Source organism: Mercenaria mercenaria, chromosome 13 (assembly GCF_021730395.1).
Source record: "Mercenaria mercenaria strain notata chromosome 13, MADL_Memer_1, whole genome shotgun sequence".
NCBI lineage: Eukaryota > Metazoa > Mollusca > Bivalvia > Venerida > Veneridae > Mercenaria > Mercenaria mercenaria.
Window position 1 is genome coordinate 48,417,519 of NC_069373.1, and position 18,435 is coordinate 48,435,953.

The window sequence follows — 18,435 nt, forward strand, 5'->3', positions numbered from 1 at the left end:
CCTGCTTTTGGGACAATATTTTGAATAGTCGACCTTGGCTGTCTTACGGACAACTCTTGTTCATAGGGGCAGTTGTGGGAGACATGCGCTCTTCTTAAAAGCATCTCTAGTTTTATTCTTTTCTTTTACCGCAGATTTGGTAATTATTTTGTTTAATTACTTTTATGGAAATATCGAAATCGGAACCTGTTCTTTATGAAATGGTATATACCGGTACTTTTCGAAGTGATTATTCGGTATGGTACTGATTCCGGTGTAACGGTCAGTTTTTTCCCCAGTCAGTTCTTTCCCCGGGGAAAAAACTGACTAGTTAGTTTCTTCCCCGGGGGAAAGAATTGACTAGTCAGTTTTTTCCCCGGGGAAGAAACTGACTGGTCAGTTCTTTCCCCCCCTAGTCAATTTTTTCCCCCCAATCGCAACTGGTTACTCTTGATCATTCTTATGGGGGGAAAAAACTAACTAGTCAATTCTTTCCCCCCTCATCAATTTTCCTGGCTAGTCAATTATTTCCCCTGTTAGTGAATTGGAACTGGTTATTCTTGGTTATTCTTAACTAGCCTGTTTTTCATTTCCGATAGTCGGTTTTCATTTAAATTTCATATAAAATAAGAAATATGTTTCATATTTTGTGTAAATTAAAGAAATGTTTTTAAATGAACTTATTTTAATTTCTGTTGTATTTTTTTATTTGCCTTTTTCCTGTTTCAATTTCTTCTAAGGTAAGGAAATTACTGCTGGTCAGTTCTTTTCCCACGTAGCCAGTACTTGACCAGTAAGGTGGGGGAAGTATATTGACCAGTCAGTTCTTTTCCCCCTAGCCTGTACTTGCTCTGTTAGGTGGGGGAAGAAACTGACCGGTCAGTTCTTTCCCCCCTAGCAAGTACTTGACCTGTCAGGTGGGAAAATGAAATTGACCAGCCAGTTCTTTCCCCACTAGCCAGTACTTGCTTTGTTAGGTGGGGGAAGAAATTGACCGGTCAGTTCTTTCCCCCCTAGCCAGTACTTGCTCTGTTAAGTGGGAAGAAATTGACCAGTCAGTTCTTTCCCAACTATCAAATACTTGACCTGTCAGGTAGGGGAAGAAATTTACTAGTCAGTTCTTTCCCCTCTAGTCAGTACTTGCTAGAAAGAACTGACCGTTTCTTCCCCCTCTAGCCAGTACTTGCTCTGTTAGGTGGGCGAAGAAAATGTCTGGTCAGTTCTTTCCCCCCTAGCAAGTACTTGACTTGTCAGGTGTGGAGAAGAAATTCACCGGTCAGTTCTTTCCCCGCTAGCCAGTACTTGCTCTGTTTGGTGGGAGAAGAAACTAGCCATACTTGACCTGTCGGGTGGAGAAATGAATTTGACCAGTCAGTTCTTTCCCCCATAGCCAGTACTTGACCTATCAGGAGGGAGAAAAAATAGACAAGTTAGTTATTTCCCCCCTAGCCAGTACTTGACCTGTCAGGTGGGGGAAGAAATTGACCAGTCAGTTCTTTCCCCCCTAGCCAGTACTTGTTTTGTCAGGTGGGGGAAGAAATTGACCAATCAGTTCTTTCCCCCCTAGCCAGTTCTTGACCTGTTGGTTGGGGAGAAGAAACTGACTAGTCAGTTCTTTCCCCCCTAGTCAGTGCTTGACCTGTCAGGTGGGGGAAGAAATTGACTAGTCAGTTCTTTCCCCCCTAGCCAGTACTTGACCTGTCAGGTGGGGGAAGAAATTGACCGGTCAGTTCTTTCCCCCTAGCCAGAACTTGACCTTCAGCTGGGAAGAAAAAATTGACCAGTCAGTTCTTTCCCCCCTATCATGTACTTGACCTGTCAGGTGGGGGGAGAAATTTACCGGTCAGTTCTTTCCCCCCTAGCCAGTACTTGACTTGTCAGGTGTGGAGAAGAAATTCACCGGTCAGTTCTTTCCCCGCTAGCCAGTACTTCCTCTGTTTGGTGGGAGAAGAAACTGACTGGTCAGTTCTTTCCCCCCAGCAAGTACTTGACCTGTCAGGGGGTGGGGGGGGGGGGGGAAGAAATTAACCAGTCAGTTCTTTCCCCCCTAGCCAGTGCTTGACCTGTCAGGTGGGGGAAGAAATTGACTAGTCAGTTCTTTCCCCCCTAGCCAGTACTTGACCTGTCAGGTGGGGGAAGAAATTTACCGGTCAGTTCTTTCCCCCTAGCCAGAACTTGACCTTTCAGGTGGGAAGAAAAAATTGACCAGTCAATTCTTTCCCCCCAATCATATACTTGACCTGTCAGGTGGGGGAAGAGCCTGTACAAAAAAAAGAACTGTTTTACAGCTGTAAAATGTCTGTAAATGAACTGTATTTTGAAATTACAGCTGTAAAAGACCTGTAAGTGGAAAATGACCAGAAATACAATTGAAATTTACAGGTGTAAAACATGCAGTTCTCAAAAAATACAGCTGTAAAAAATACAGTTGAAAGTTACAGTTGTAAAATGTTCATGTCTCAGAATTGCAGCTGTAACTTTTTTGGAGGGAAACATGAGTACTGTCAGCCATCTTTAATTAAATTTGGCGGGATATAACTGAAGTTCACAAAGAAACCACATTTTCTAAAATATTGGAATTTTAACTATTATAAAGTAAGTGCAACTGTATTATTACTTAATATAGTTATAAAAGGACATATATGTGTACATGCATTAACTACTGACACTATATTTGAAGCTGATAAGTTTAAGTGAAATAGTTACAAAATTGTCATATTTTTTCATGACAAAGAAAGAAAACAAGATCTGATGCACAGTATCTACTTTGATTATCCTACTCTTGAATTTTGCAAATGCTATACTGTAAACATATTTCATGACTGTTTTATTTACTTACAAGATCATTTATTTTGCCATTTTTGTAGTAATTGCTACCTTTTCTAGAAAATTACAATTCATCCTAAAACTTTTTGTACCTCTGCTTTCGTCCCTTAAAATAATGTCTTGTATTTCAACACCTGTAATATTTCTACAGCTGTAACTTTGAGGCATTTTTACAGCTGTAACTATTTCATTTTTACAGCTGTAAATTGTTCATTTTTACAGCTGTAAGATCTTTTACAGCTGTATCTCATTTGCATAATTCGAACTGTTTTACAGTCGTTTGACAGCTGTAAGTTAAAATCTACAGCTGTAAAATCAATGTTGATAATGAAATATACAGGTGTAAATTTGAAATAATCATGACTGTAATTTTGAACAAATATACAGGTCTTTTACAGCTGTAAAACTTCATACAGGAAATTTACTGGTCAGTTCTTTCCCTTCTAGGCAGTACTTGCTAGGGGGGAAAGAACAGACTGGTAAATTTCTTCCCCACCTGACAAAGCAAGTACTGGCTAGCGGGGAAAGAACTGACCGGTCAATTTCTTCTCCCCACCCGACAGGTCAAGTACTGGCTAGTGGGGAAAGAACTGACCAGACATTTTCTTTCCCCACTAGCACGTACTTGACCTGTCGGGCGGGGAAATGAATTCGACCAGTCAGTTCTTTCCCCCCTAGCCAGTACTTGACATATCAGGAGGGAGAAGAAATTGACCAGACAGTTCTTTCCCCCCTAGCCAGTGCTTGACCTGTCAGGTAGGGGAAGAAATTGACTAGTCAGTTCTTTCCCCCCTAGCCAGTACTTGACCTGTCAGGTGGGGGAAGAAATTGACCGGTCAGTTCTTTCCCCCTAGCCAGAACTTGACCTTTCAGGTGGGAAGAGAAAATTGACCAGTCAGTTCTTTCCCCCCTATCATATACTTAACCTGTCAGGTGGGGAGAAATTTACTGGTCAGTTCTTTCCACTCTAGGCAGTACTTGCTAGGGGGGAAAGAACTGACTGGTCAATTTCTTCCCCACCTGACAAAGCAAGTACTGGCTAGCGGGGAAAGAACTGACCGGTCAATTTCTTCTCCCCACCCGACAGGTCAAGTACTGGCTAGGGGGGAAAGAACTGACCAGACATTTTCTTCGTCCACCTAACAGAGCAAGTACTGGCTAGAGGGGGAAGGAATTGACTGGTCAGTTCTACCCCCCCAGCAAGTTCTTGACCTGTCAGGTAGGGGAAGAAATTAACCAGTCAGTTCTTTCCCCACTAGCCAGTACTTGACCTGTGGGGTGGGGAAATGAATTCAACCAGTCAGTTCTTTCCCCCCTAGCCAGTACTTGACGTATCAGGAGGGAGAAGAAATTGACCAGACAGTTCTTTCCTCCCTAGCCAGTGCTTGACCTGTCAGGTAGGGGAAGAAATTGACTAGTCTGTTTTTTCCCCCCTAGCAAGTACTTGACCTGTCAGGTGGGGGAAGAAATTGACCGGTTAGGTCTTTCCCCCTAGCCAGAACTTTACCTTTCAGGTGGGAAGAAAAAATTGACCGGTCAGTTCTTTCCCCCCATCATATACTTGACCTGTCAGGTGGGGGAAGAAATTTCAGTACTTGCTAGGGGGGAAAGAACTGGACTGGTCAATTTCTTCCCCACCTGACAAAGCAAGTACTGGCTAGCGGTGAAAGAAATGACCGGTCAATTTCTTCTTCAATTTCTGTTTCATCTGAAATTGAAATGGAAAATGAACAGACACTTGTATCCCAAATAACAATACCGAAAGAATCCAGTACTTGAAGGGAAAACTAGGGGGAAAGAACTGACTAGTCAATTTCTTCCCCACCTGACAAAGCAAGTACTGGCTAGCGGTGAAAGAACTGACCGGTCAATTTCTTCTCCCCACCCGACAGGTCAAGTACTGGCTAGGGGGGAAAGAACTGACCAGACATTTTCTTCGCCCACCTAACAGAGCAAGTACTGGCTAGGGGGGAAAGAACTGACTAGTCAATTTCTTCCCCCACCTGACAGGTCAAGTATATGTTGGGGGTAAAGAACTGACCGGTCAATTTCTTCCCCCTCCTGATATGTCAAGTATACATTAGGGGGAAAGAACTGACTGATCACTTTCTTCCCCCACCTGACAGGTCAAGTACTGGCTTGGGGGGAAAGAACTGACTAGTCAATTTCTTCCCCCACCTGACAGGTCAAGTACTGGCTAGGGGGGAAAGAACTGACTAGTCAATTTCTTCCCCCACCTGACAGGTCAAGTATATGTTGGGGGTAAAGAACTGACCGGTCAGTTTCTTCCCCCACCTGATATGTCAAGTATATGTGTGGGGGGTGGGGGGGGGGGGAAGAACTGACTGGTCAATTTCTTCCCCCACCTGACAGGTCAAGTACTGGCTTGGGGGGAAAGAACTGACTAGTCAATTTCTTCCCCCACCTGACAGTTCAAGTATAATGCTAGGGGAGAAAGAACTGACCGGTCAATTTTTTCCCTAACCTGATAGATCAGGTATATGCTATAAATGTAGGGGGGAAAGAACTGACTAGTCAATTTCTTCCCCCACCTGATAGGTCAAGTATATGCAAGGGGGGAAAGAACTGACTAGTCAATTTCTTCTCCCCACCTGATAGGTCAAGTATATGCAAGGGGGGAAAGAACTGACTAGTCAATTTCTTCCCCCACCTGATAGGTGAAATATATGCAAGGGGGGAAAGAACTGACTAGTCAATTTCTTCCCCCACCTGATAGGTGAAATATATGCTAGGGGGGAAAGAACTGACTGGTCAATTTCGTCCCCCACCTGATAGGTCAAGTATATGCAAGGGGAGAAAGAACTGACCGGTCAATTTCTTCTCCCCACCCGACAGGTCAAGTATATGCAAGGGGGGAAAGAACTGACCAGTCAATTTCTTCTCCCCACCCGACAGGTCAAGTACTGGCTAGTGGGGAAAGAACTGACTGCTCAATTTCTTCTCCCCACACCACAGCTCAAGTACTAACTATATACAGGGGGGAAAGAACTGACTAGTCAATTTCTTCCTCCACCTGACAGGTCAAGTATATGTTTGGGGGAAAGAACTGACCGGTCAATTTCTTCCCCGCACCTGACAGATATTAAATAGTAATGGCAATCAAACAGAAGTTAAAAAAGTTGATTTGACAAAAAAAACATTGATTAAAGTTACAATAAAGAAACATACAGGTTTATTCAAATGAAAAACAACACCTGTTTCATCTGAAATTGAAATGGAAAATGAACAGACACTTGTATCCCAAATAACAATACCGAAAGAATCCAGTACTTGAAGGGAAAACTAGGGGGAAAAAACTGACTAGGGGGGAAGAAACTGACTAGTCAGTTTTTTCCCCGGGGGAAAGAACTGACTGGGGGAAAAACTGGGCTGTTACACTGGGAACAGGTATCCAACCCTAGACATGTATATAATATAGGCTAACATAGAAGAAACCTTTAACTTTGTACTTGTACCATTACGTTTCACATGCACACTTGAAGCGATCACAAAAGCTCACCCTGTCAGTACGTGACAGTCGAGCTAAAAATATAATGAAATATTTTATCATATTAAAGGGAGGTAATAAATAAACAAATGACATTTATATGGTACTAAAGAAACATTTTTTAAAATTACACACCATAACAAGAGGGTCATAATGACCCTATATCGCTCACCTGTTAAACTTGGCTTTGGAATCATCAAGATAAACATCCTGACCAAGTTTCATGAAGATGATCCATAAATGTGGTCTCTCTTTTGATTTGAGTGGGTGACCTAGTTTTTGACCCAACATGACCCAGTTTCCAACCTGGCCTAGGAATCATCAAGATAAAAATTCCGAACAAGTTTCATAAAGATAGGATTATAAAATGGCCTCTAGGGTATTAACAAGCTTTTCCTTTGATCTAACCTTGTGATCTAGTTTCTGACCCAACATGACCCAGTTTCTAACTTGGCCTAGAGATCATCGTGATAAACATTCTGTGCAAGTCTGTATCGAATCAAAGCATAAATGAAACCACTATAATTATGGCTTAAAGGGCCAAAACAATAAATTTTGCCCGTCAGGTGCAGTAACTCTAGAACCAATGATAAAATCTAGCCGGTTTTCGAAAGAAACCAAGATCTTATTGAAGAAATGTTAAAGAAGTTTTGAACAAACCAACATTATCCTCCAAGAGCACAAACAGAAGAAATTATTTTGTGTTTTAGTACTGATAAAATGTAGTCACTGAAACAAGTGATGTCAAACTATTGACAGATGCAGATATTTATAAACTGACTTCAAGTTCTATTCTGTTAATTTGTTACTGTTAATTTCTTGTTACAAACAAGTTAACCAATTTTACTACTTTTTGAAAATAGCTGTTCTGAAATGATTTTTCTTATTGCTATACAGCCATGTATTTTCAGCTTGGGAATAATGAACAGTTTCGGACAGAGAATGTTCCACAATTTGTTTATTTTGAAAGAGGTTGTGATAGAATTATCATAACTGAAATATTTTACTTTTACTTTTGTTATTATTGAGAGAATTCAAATGTTATTATTCAGAGAATTTATATGTTTCTACAGAATTACTATACATATATACTTCTTTTGGTCTTTATAAATTCTGATTTCCATTGGAAACTCTTTTGGAGAGGACACGTTTCAAGTAATTATAAATGTAAAGATTAATTTGGTTACCATACAAGCTAAGCAACATTTCTATTTCAGTAAAGTACGTCTGTTTATCTTCCATTTTTAAAATTTAGTAAAGTAAATTCTCAAAAACGGGATCGTTCCAGGCATTGAAAGCTAACACCCACTAGCAAAAGCTTTAGCTGTATTCTGTTTACACTATTTAAACAATTTAATATAAAACAAAGCAATTGAGGATTTAAACATGTAATTAATACTTGTTTAGATTTTTATATTCCGGCTTGGCAGGAAAGCACACTAATTATTATGTGTAGTGTCCGCAAAGTTTTCTTAAAGTATAGTCTCAACAAATATTCTATACAAACAATTCATTAGGGTGACAGGGTCAGGTCAAAAAATTAGGGTAGATCTGCGAACCAGAAAAAACAAGTGAATGAAGTATTGCCATGCAATACAAAGTCCCCTACTGGAAGGCACCTAATTTTCTCTACTGCAGTATAACATAATGAACTGTTATCTGTCAATGATGTATAAACAATATTGTACTACATATACAATATATTATAACAACACACTTGGATTAAAATGTGCATATATAAAAACCCACAGTTGTTTTCATATTGATTTTTTTTGGCTGATTATAAAAATGTTATCATGTAAGTTATTTATAGTAACAACAAAGGGAAATTAATCTTAAAAAAAAACAAAAAACAAAAAAAAAAAACAATCTATATAATATAAGTCCACAAGAAACTCTTTACCAGGTAGAGATAGGTCAAAATACACCTAAAAATTGGATGTAACATGCATGCTGTACCACAGAAAAGTAGTCTCGATTTTTCTCTACCGCCAGTAATAAAAAAGTTACAATAAAATCTATTTATAGTAACAACAAAGGGACATAATTCTAAAAACAAGGGTGCCTCATGGTGGTGAACATTTGGTCCAAGTTACATCAAAATCCCTCCATGCATGAAGAAGAAATGTTCCGTACAAAGTCATTCTTGAATTTGACCTTTGACCTCTAAATATGACCTTGACCTTAGACCTAGGGACCTGGTTCTTGCGCATGACATGTTGTCTCATCCAGGGGAATATTTGTGCCAACTGATATCTAAATCTGCTTTGCACGACAAAGTTATAGACCGGACAGGAAAAAAATCCTCTTGACCTTTGATCTCAAAGTGTGAACTTGACCTTTAAGCTAGGGTACCGGGTGTTGCGCATGACATGTTGTCTCATCATGGGAAACATTTGTGCCAAGTAATATTAAAATCCCTTCATGGATGGCAGAGTTATGGACAGAACAGGAAAAAAACTCTGTTGACCTTTGACCCCCAATTGTGACCTTGACCTTTGAGCTAGGTGTCCGGGATTTGCACATGACACGTCGTCTCATCATGGGGAACACTTGTGCTAAGTGATATTAAAATCCCTTAACAAAAATCAGAGTTATGGACCGGACACGAAACAGACCATGTTCATGCTATGTTAACATTTGACTGCTAAGTGTGACCTTGACCTTTGAGCTAGGGGTCTGAAAGTTGTGCATGATACATCGTCTTATTATGAGGTACATTTGTGCCAAGTAATATTAAAATCCCTTCATAGATGGGAGAGTTATGGACCGGACAGGAAAAAAGCCTTGTTGGCCTTTGACCTCCCAATTTTGACCTTGACCTTTAAGCTAGGGGTCCAGGTTTTGCGCAAGACACGTCGTCTCCTCATGGGGAACATTTGTGCCAAGTAATATTAAAATCTCTTCATGGATGGGAGAGTTACGGACCGGACAGGAAAAAAGCCCTGTTGACCTTTGACCTCCAATTCTGACCTTGACCTTTAAACTAGGGGTCCGGGATTTGCGCATGACACATAATCTCATCATGGGGAACATTTGTGCCAAGTAATACTAAAATCCCTTCAAGGATGGGAGAGTTGTGGACCGGACAGGAAAAAAGCCCTATTGACCTCCAATTGTGACCTTGACCTTTGAGCTAGGGGTCCGGGTTCTGGGCATGACACGTCGTCTCATCATGGGGAACATTTGTGCCAAGTAATATTAAAATCCCTTCATGGATGACAGAGTTATGGACCGGACACGAAATTGCGGACAGACGGACGGACGGACGGATGGATGGAATGACGGAAAAGTGCATTCCTATAGTCCCTGAAACTGGTTTTCAACCAGTAGGGGACTAAAAACAATACAGGGCTCTCATTTTGGCAAATTTAGGGCCTATATCCTCCTCAATATGTTTTTCCCCCCTATTTTAAAAAAATTTCCCCAGGAAAAAAAATTGGCGAGCCAACATGGATTGACCAGTACGCATCGTGTACCAAAATGGTACTTTATACTTACCGCAGTCCAATCCAGACAATTTAGCACAAACTTAGCTTCTGTTTCCGGTTCAGTAAAATGTTGTGCTGGTGAAATAAACAATCCCAACGAGTAAAATATTGCATAATTCAGTTATAATTATGTTTTCCACCTGCAGCAGCCTACTAGGGGAGAAATCATACATTCACAAGTCAGTAAAGTTGAAAAGAATGTTTGTATTTGTTTCAATTTCTTCTAGCATTTGCTATTTCTGCAATTCCACTCCCCCACCAACACCTCCCCAAAATTTTTTTTTTTTAAATCATGCGAAATTCCCCCCTTGCATGGACCCTGGCCCAAGTCCCAAAAAGCAAACAAAAGCCCTGCAATATTTCTTTAAGCCTTACTTATCAGTTTTTCCCCCCACTTTTGGGGGAAGGGGGTCAGTACCCTTAGCCGGAGGGAAATTTTGACACGAACAAGCTGAAAGGGGCATTTTTGTGGCATGTTTTATTCCACATATAATCTTGAGATAATGTGTGGGTTTTTTTTAGCAAAATAAAAAGAATTTGAAACAATTAAGAAATAATGAAAAGCTAAAAACAGGTATTTTTCTCATATTTTAATTTCATTTAGCTAGTGCAAAAATGTTATGGCCAGAAGGATAGCAAGCTCCAGCATCTTTGTGCAAAAATTAAATAATCTGTCAAATAGTCTTACATTTTTGTCTTATACTCGTAACTGGATTTTCATCATCAATGGTCCAAAGACTAATCACTTGTGCTTAAAAGTGTTGTATGCTTAAAGCATATTAAATCAAGACGTGAACATGATCAAACAATTCCATTGAGAGAATAAATAACAGAACCATGTTGGCCCTTAGATAACTCACCCTGATATTATCCCCTCGGCAAATATTATAACTCCAACACAAGTATTCATATAGTTTAAACAAGCAACTCACTATAAAGTGTCTTAATGTCTTCAGCTGTTTCCAATTAAATTCAATAAATTCAGAATTTCACAAAAGTGGCATCTATGGCCTTTTCTTTCAAGAAATATACAACTTCAGCTGCTGATGAAAGTGAATAAAGATGAATTCTGAATGTGTAGCTTCCAGTTTCTAAACAACGAGATGCATCTGAGCAGTGCAATATGTTTTTCAGATGACAAAATTCAATAACTTCTTCAAAATGTTCCTTATTTTTAGTCTTTATGTAACCAACAGCTTCTAACGGTGAAGCCATTTTGATTCAAAATGGCTGACAATCATCCATATAGACCTCATAATAATAAACCCATCAATTATATATATATATATCCTACAAAGTTAAGTGCAGGGTGTACATCCCTAATCATCACCTTGTCGCAGTGTATAATTATTATTATGTTAAATGTATAATACTATATATAAAGATATGGGGTACGACTGAAGCCACAGTAGCCCCATAACTGACTATACTTCTGTACATACATAATATATATTTTACAACCAAATAAGCAGAGCCATAGACAAAGTGATATGTAATGCAGGTCATCTAAACAACAATAAAAACCAACAAGCAAATTGTATTAACTGGTATCCCCGAGCTGAATGGGTTATGGTTAACAAATGGCAGGTAATCTTCCCTTTTATGCTTTGAATGGCTCCGGAGAAACAACTTTCTTGATACATGTATAACAAAAAAAAATTAAACAACTACCTATAATTCATAATTCAGAAGTAGAAGCCCCCCACATCACACATTTTCATTTCTGCTCTGTTTGTCCTGATCTTACTGTACCCATGTCATACTGGGTATTGTGCTCCTTGACAAAATGCTTTACTAGTTTTAGCACATTTTAACATGTGGAAATTTCTCACCAGTTCTGACCCAGAACTTTCAGTAAAATACTGGGATGCAAATTTTTTAGTATGCATTTACGTAATAGTCCGAGACAGCAACTGATTTTCTCATACTAGGGTCACATTATAACAAATGACCCTAAAATGCATATTTAAAACAAGAATTGGCCACCTAGCCATGTTTTTCCATCAGAGTGATGTCTTTGGCAATAAAAAATGACAATTTTATATGGGCAAACCCGACTGGAATTTTTTTTATTCTTTCTCAAAGTCACCCACCCCTTACAGTGACTGAACTTTAGCAGTTCAAAACCCACATGCACATACATTTTTGAAATGCCAATTTATCAGTCAAGATATGTTACCAGGTAGTTACTAAATATTCCAAACTGTAAAGAAAAAATAGTATTTCAATTTTTAAAGGAACTTTTCATTACCAGAAGCAAAACATTTTTAGCCAATCAGCTAAACTTTTCATTACCAGAAACAAAACATTTTTAGCCTATCAGCTAATGTCACAATTAGTGCTACTGGTTTCCCTAGATACCTTTTTCAGCCAATCGCATACCACTGATGAATAACCTGTCTCTGACCTGGCATACCAACAATTTAAAACAATACCCCTGCAGACATGAATAGAAAACCTGTCTATTAGTGGCGAAAATTCGAAAACTCGCAAGTGATGATTAAGTGCAATGACACCCTAAAGAGAGATACAATGCCAAAATTAAAGTATATTGTATCAACATTTCTTCATTGAATTAATCATGAACTGCACCATCGAATCTGTAAATAAAGTTAATATTTAGACACGAGCACAGTTTTACATGTGGATAGGGGTAGTATTAAGACTGAGAAAGAGGATTCTGACATTACAATGCCAATATTAAATTTTCGTTCTAGGGGTGAACATTTTTAAAGTTATCACATATTTATTTAAAAAGTGTTTTGTAATAAAATTTAATTGTTCAGAAATGTATAAATTTCACTGTAGATCTCCTCTTCTCACTTATTGATTGGTGATCGTTATAAAGTAGACTGACTTTCCAATAAACAATTACTCCTTTTTATTGAGACCCCAAGATTTGAAAGAAGGTGGGAATGGCTGGAAGATAACGGGATTATGGATGATAAACAAGTTATATACTGTGTCTGTTATATACTCTATTGTATGACCATATTACACTGTGTTTTTATGAATGTAAATGGTCAATAAATTTGAAACACAAAAACCTTGAAACTATTTGATTTCTTTTAAACAGAACAAAATCTTCTATTCCAGACTTATACATACAGGGGGAAAATGTACATTAGGCACAAGAAAAGTAATTAATAATTCTTGAAATTTCATAGAAAAACGGAATATGAAGAAAAATGGTCCCGGCAGATAATCTGCATTAATAATGTAGATCAATCTGCGTAAAATGTTGTTCTCTTAGAAATATGTCACCCAAATACCTTTTTATTTGTTGGTTTGGTTTTCTGTCAATGATATTCAGAGATAAGACTATATACGCACCGTTTCGTAACTAGAAGTCATACCTGTCAAGTTTCCAAAATATGAATGAGATCTGTGCGAGTCGTGGCGCGCGACAAATGGAGGTGGGGGCAGGAGGGGTCTTTCCATCTCCCCGCACTCAAAGAAATTTTTTTTTCAAGTATATATATGAAAATATGCATTCTGGTGCTTTCTGAGATTAATATGAATTCCATGTCCACTCTTTTTTGCCTTGCTTTAACACAGTCTATATGGAAAACACATGTAACCTGATTTTTTTGGGGTTTTTTTAATTTCGTGATAGATCTACAAGAAACTTTATTTTTCTAAAAAACAAATAAAATTGATAATGCAAATTTTTTTAACTGATTTTGTCAGTAAAATTGTTTTGAGTTTTTATTACAGCCGTGATATCTATGGACCTAAATGTTTAATACAAACAAAACGTCTCACTGATCTACATATTCTACTTTCAATTTGAAATGTACTTTCGGTTTGAACCTGCACTGGAAAAACGGTTGTGCATACAACTTACTTCCTGCACAGCTTGCAGAAAGCAAAACTAGGTCCATTGTTTGCTTTTAATTCTAAGCCAAGGAAATTCCAGTTCCCACGCGTTGTTTTATTTTGATGAATAATTCTCCTTTTTTTTGGCATCTTCATGTTTTTTTAGTGTCGGTCAAGGTCAAGTGCGCGAATGGTTCTAATACTTTTCCGACAATGCAATGTCCACGAATAGCATGAATAGTAACCAGTCGTTCAATATCGATGATTCACGTAATTGGCTCGTAGTCATTCGGAAATTAACGCATCAATTTGATTGGTACAATCTTTCTAGGGAAGCTTCGGTTAAAGCAAAAACTGGCCAGAACCAGTTTCGACAGGTCTGTTATGTAATCAGTACATTAAAAATAACACTTGACATGTGTTTTCTGTTTATTGTTGTCTCATCCTGTCTTAAAATAACGATGCCAGATGGCAAATTAGAGAAAATAAGTGGTCCACAATTTTTGTTGTCTGATTTTTTTAGAAAGCGTGAGAAAATGCTCCAAATTCGTTAAATCGTGATCAAACCTTGAATTCGTGAGAATCACGATTCAAGCGTCAGACTTGACAGGTATGAGAAGTGAAATTATTTATTTCACAATTATTTTGCAACGGGACAGCCGCTAATCGCTCCTGCTAACTTCAAAATGGTAAAAAGATACAAACAACAGACAAATAATGTTCTATTGTTTCAATAAAGAAGTGGCAGTATTGCAGTTTGTTTTTGAAGATTTTTATGCTGTTGTTTTTTCTTTGCAAAGTCAAAAGTCAAGCCTTGTTATATTTACTATTCAGTTATAAATTATATTACTTTGATATTTATATTTATATTCTACCATGCTACCTTTGTACTTTCTATATTTGCTAGAAACAATGTGTTTGAAGTTATGAAAAAAGAAAATTTAAGCCAATTATTTATATTCTTATTGTTTGAGCAAAGACATCAATTATGAAAATACAACAAGTTTGTTCCTTAATATGTTTACATCTTATTATTGAATTTAATGACTTGGAATTGTAATTAAGGTATGAATTCCCCGGTGAAAATGTCACCAAAATCTCAGTGAAATTTCACCAAATTTCACTGAAATTTCATTTAAACGGTAGAAATTTAACAAAATGATAAAAATTTGGTGGAATTTCACTAAAATTTCACTGAAATTTGGTGCAATTCATTTCTCACCAAAATTTATTTTACAGTGAAATTTTGATTGTCAAATTTTTGTGAGCAAAATTTTGGTGAGAAAATCTGATGAAGTAATACATCATTATTTAGAAGTAAAGCCTTACTATGTACGCTCATGTGCCAAATTAATGTCCTAAAATGGCCACCAAGTTTTTAATTAACAGGGGACAGCAAATTGAAAGCATATTTTCTTCCAATTGAAATGCAATTAAGGGTAGGATAATTTTTCAGGGTTACAATCTATATTAGCACCAAGGGAAATAACTGGTGATTACATATTTCGTCTGCAAAGTCACATTGATAGAAGATTTGATTCCATCTGTGAAAAATACCTGTTTTCATTACATGAACATGGTTATAATGGAAGAAAAATTGCAGAATAATTGAAAATTGATAGGTCTACAGTAAATAAGTGTTTAAAGCTTTTCAAACAATGCTGAAAATTTAGAAAACATTGATGTAAACAAGTGGGTGGGGAAATGTAGAAAAAAAGATGATAATTGTGAGACTAACATAAACATCACAGGAATGATCCTTAGGTAGCCCCCTTCAAAATTATTCAAAGAACTGATATTCAAGGAGAACTCTGGTTGTCATGGCAACCAAAAGGAAAAACTTTAAAAATCTTCTTGTCAAAAACCTCAGTTCATAGGGCTTTTATATTTGGCATGTAGCATCATCTAGTGGTCCTCCACCACGATCGTTCAAATTATTCCCCTAGGGTCAAATATGGCCCCGCCCTGGGATCACTTGGTTTATATAGACTTATATAGGGAAAAAACTTCTTGTCTCTTGTCAAAAACCACAGGGCCTAAGGGCTTTGATATTTGGTACTATATGCAACATTATCTTGAGGTCTACTACCAAGACTTTTCAAATTATGTCGCTGGAGTGAGAAGAAGCCCATCCCCGGGTCCCCCGTTTTACATAGACTTATAAAGAAAAAGACTTTAAAAATCTTCTTTCCTGAAACCACAAGACTTAGGCCTTTGATATTTGGTATGTAATATTGCCGTATGGTCCTCTACCTTGATTGTTCAAATAATTACCTAGGGGTGAAAAGAGGACCCAAGGGGGTCCCAAGTTCTACACAGACTTACATTGGCATTTGTTTTTAAAAATGTTCATGTCTGTAAGTTCAAAGTCTAAGCCTTTGATTCTTGGTATGTAGCATTGCCTAGTGGTTCTCTAATAAATTTGGTCAAATTATGCCTCTGGAATGAAAAGCGGCCCCAGCCTGGGGGTCACTTGTTATATGACTTACATAGGAAAAAATACTTCAAATTTTTCTGATCTTTTTTCCTAGACTATTCAAGTACAAATAACTGATGACCCCAAGTAATTTGGGGTTACTTGACTTTGACCTTGACCTTAGTAACTTTTTTGCTTTGAAATTTTGCCAAATTCTTTACATGAAATTTCATTGTTATTTCTGTCAAATTTTGGTGAAATTTTGACAAAATGTCTGAAATTTCTCTGAAAGAATTTGGCAAAATATTGATGAAATTTCACAGAAATAGAATCTATCAATAAAATTTTACCAAATTCACCGAAAGAATTTGGCAAAATAATAATGAAATTTGGTGAAATTTCACAGAAATATCAATGAAATTTCACCAAAAGAATTGGCAAAATATTTCTGAAATTTGGTGAAATTTCACAGAAATATCAATGAAATTTCATCAAAATTCACCGAAAGAATTTGGCAAAATATTTCTCAAATTTGTTGAAATTTCACAGAAATTTTACTGTTAATTTGGCGAAATTTTAATGAAATTTCAGCAAAATTTTATTGATAATTTGCCAAAATCTTTCACTGTTATTTTATTGAAATTTCATTCAAATATCAGTGAAATTTCACTGATCATTTTCACTGGGGTTGCCATAAACATAATCCCTGGCTGCCTTATTATCAAGGCAATTATAATGATTAAATAATTGCTGAAATCTTTAATGTTTAGTGCTAACTTGGTGATTAAACTTATTAATAAGTCTAAAAAAATCGATGACTTAATTAAAAGATACAAAAAAAAAAAAAAAAAGCCAAAGAAGTATAAAATGCATTTTTTGTAGCTCTTTGTTTTGATAAACTTCAATAAAAAGGTGCTAATTTACTTTGATAATAACCTGGAGAAATGATTTGCATCACCTACGTTATAGTTTCTTCTATATATTATATATTGTCTGCGTTTTCACACTACCTGTCTGCGTTTTCCCTATATGTTTATATTGTCTGCGTTATTCGTCTGCGTTTTAATCCATGCCCCATTTAGATCCAAGTTTAAGGTGAATTCTGATGAATTCTTATTTGTTATTTCATTTTCAACAAAATTTGAAATGTAAATGACTTAATCTCTAGAAAATCGGAGGGCTGTACCCCTAAAAAACCCCTAACAGGCTTGTCTAGAGGTACGGATGCGTACCCATAGACACTTCCTATATTATAATACAATTATTCCCGTGACGAGAAATGGACAGGTTCCCAAATTATACGCTTTTGATTTATATTGACCTGAAAAAGAGCTCCACTAAAAAATTCACAAATAATGCCAGCATGTGGCTTCAACTGCAACCTGCTGGTTAAATTCCACAACAGTTTTCCGGTTTTGTCAATTTCAAATTTAATTTTTATAAACTTTGTGAAAATGCAGTTTTTAGACACCATGATCATCATATATCTCGCTTTCCTTCTCTGAACGATAGTTTATATTTTGCTTTATGCTATACTCAGTTATCCTATCATAAACTGCGAAACACACACTTGCATAGCCATCATTAAAATTCATTTTTTTGGCGGCAACAGTGAGCCAACTAGTAGACCTACAAAGGGTCGCATGAACAACTACCCTATGCAGGATTTGCGGACACAAGATCTAAATCTATCGTAAATTCAAGACATTGGGTTGTTCAACACTTACCTTACCTTAAAACTTCTAAAATTTGCGAGTCAGATATCAGGCTTCAGGTTGCAGACGATCTTTCTTTCGGGGGAAGGTCAGTAGAGGGCCATTTCGCGAAATGGACCTCAAGTCTACGAAATGGGCTTCCTAATCTAAAATTCCTTATGGGTTATGAATCTAACGGTGGTATTAAGAAAATTTATGATACAAACAATTGTTTTCAAAAGAATTAAATTGAATTAAATATTATTTTTACACTTAAACAACTTATTAATTCAGATATAGATCTACAGTACTTAGTTATAATTCAGTAAGAATGATCAGAAATATATGAGCGGCGCCCTGAGAAAACCAACATAGTGGCTTTGCGACTAGCATGGATCCAGACCAGCCTGCGCATCCGCGCAGTCTGGTCAGGATCCATGCTGTTCGCTAACAGTTTCTTCGATTCCAATAGGCTTTAAAAGCGAACAGCATGGATCCTGACCAGACTGCGCGGATCCATGCTGGTCGCAAAGCCACTATGTTGGTTTCTCATGGCACGGCTCATATGTACAGTAAGTGTTAAAATCGAGTCTACGAAATGGAGTTTTAAACTACATATAATTTAGGAATTTTGTTTAATATAGAACAATTTTTGGTTATATGTTTAATTAATTTATAAAGAAACAATATTTTGTTTTGAAT

General features: G+C 37.3%; 1 protein-coding gene across 2 annotated transcripts in view; it reads right to left on the reverse strand.

Annotated features, from left to right (window-relative positions):
- LOC123529636 (uncharacterized) overlaps positions 1–17,833 on the reverse strand; it is a 65,308-nt gene extending 47,475 nt beyond the window's left edge. The window contains exon 1 of one of the 2 annotated variants that reach the window (XM_045310036.2): positions 17,772–17,833. The gene's annotated coding sequence lies outside the window, so the exon portion shown is untranslated. Of the gene's footprint in view, positions 1–17,766 lie in introns of both variants that reach the window. The other variant, XM_045310035.2, reaches the window with a different exon arrangement.
- Positions 17,834–18,435: the final 602 nt, after the last annotated feature.